A 1,860-nucleotide genomic window follows, 5' to 3' on the forward strand; every position below is an offset into this window, starting at 1 on the left:
AGGTCCATAACATAAAAAACATCATGTAATTATATTTTAAACTCATTTTTTTAAAGCTATTTTCCTAAACTTGAGTTTCCTATGACTTCAATTTTACAATTAAATCAAATACTCTAACTTGTCATTTTATAAACTATACAATTAATTTTATTCATTTTTCATGACCTTTCACATTTGCAATTCACTTGGCTGCTAGAATGATTATCCTTTTACAAATAGTGTTTTCCAAACCTTTAATATGGTATGAAAACATTTAACCTCCCACACCTTAGCCTTTTTGTTTAACTTATACTATGTTCTATCCAATTTCAGTAGCAAACACTGAAGGAATTAGAGGTGTGCAAAATCGAAAAATTTATATTTACCAACCGAATTCAAATTGAATTCGAAATTTTTGAAATCGGTAATTCGAAATTCGGCATTGAAATCGAAAATCGAAATCTGAATTTTCAATTTCAATTTCATTTTATAATATATATATTAATATCTATTTATTTATATATATAATAATATTTTTTATTTCAATTTCATTTTATAATATGTATATTAATATATAGTTATGTATATAATAATATTTTAATAATATATTTATACATAATAATATTTTTTATAATATATGTAAATAAAATTTATATTATATAACAATACATCTAACAAAAAAGAAAAAAAGAGGAAAAAAGGTTTCTAAATTCAGTGAATTCGGAATTTACCGAATTCTAAATTGAATTCGGAATTGAAATCGAAATCGGAACTAGTGAATTCAAAATCGAAATCGGTTGGTAATTCCTATACCAAAATTCTGAATTCAAACTTCCAAATTATTGAATTCGAATTCGATGCACACCCCTAGAAGGAATAGATAGAGACGTACCCCAACCAAGCCAATTAAAGCCTAAGAGAAAGCATACAGGTTTTGTCAACTTTTTAATGTCTTACTAGCTTCACTTTTTTAATCTCTGCTGGCCTATGCTGGACAAAATGAATAACTAAATATCTTTTTCTTGTCGATTATAGCAAGAAAACCAAAAATAGGTCGGGAGGTCTTAAATCACATTCCTGCTACTGCCAATTTGCTTCCCCGCCAACCAAACTGTCCCCATTGTGGTGCAAAAAAAATTTCTCATGAAATAGCAAATTTCTGTTGTTCTAATGGAGATATTGGTTTAACTAAAAATTCAATTCCAACCGTTCTAAAATAACTTCTTACCTCATTATCTAAGGAAGCTCAGCTGTTTAGGACCTGTATTAGAACAATTAATAACATCTTTGCTTTCACTTCCTTTGGAGTAAAATGTGATAAAAATTTGGTTAAGAGAAATAAAGGCATATATACTTTTAGAGTGCAAGATCAGGTTTATCATTTCATCAATAATTTAAAGACCTCAAAAAATTTGCAGTTTCATTTTCATGATAGTGAAAATGAATTAGCAAATCATTTAAATGCCTACCCAAGATTAATTGAGAGTATTTACCAGAAAACCATGAATGTCATGCATCAAAATCCCTATGCTAGATTCTTCTGCGGCTTAAGGGAAGTTCATAACCTTGACACTTATCGCATTGTTTTGCGAACACACCCTGGTTTAGACCAAAGGGTATTTAATAAACCTACAGTGTCTCAAGTTGCTGCTTTATGGATAGAAGGAGAAAAAAATGGAGAAACAAGCCATCGAGATATTCGAGTGTACACTCATGGTGGCTATTCACATAATATCGAGTATTACTATGGCTGTGATGACCCTCTCCAATACCCTCTTTTGCTTCCTTTTAGTGAACTTGGTTGGCATCAAGGGATTAACAAACAAGGAAAAAAGCTGCACAAATAAAAAGATTAGGAAAAAAAATGCTCAAATTTTTATT

This window comes from Coffea arabica, chromosome 10c, assembly GCF_036785885.1.
Source record: "Coffea arabica cultivar ET-39 chromosome 10c, Coffea Arabica ET-39 HiFi, whole genome shotgun sequence".
NCBI lineage: Eukaryota > Viridiplantae > Streptophyta > Magnoliopsida > Gentianales > Rubiaceae > Coffea > Coffea arabica.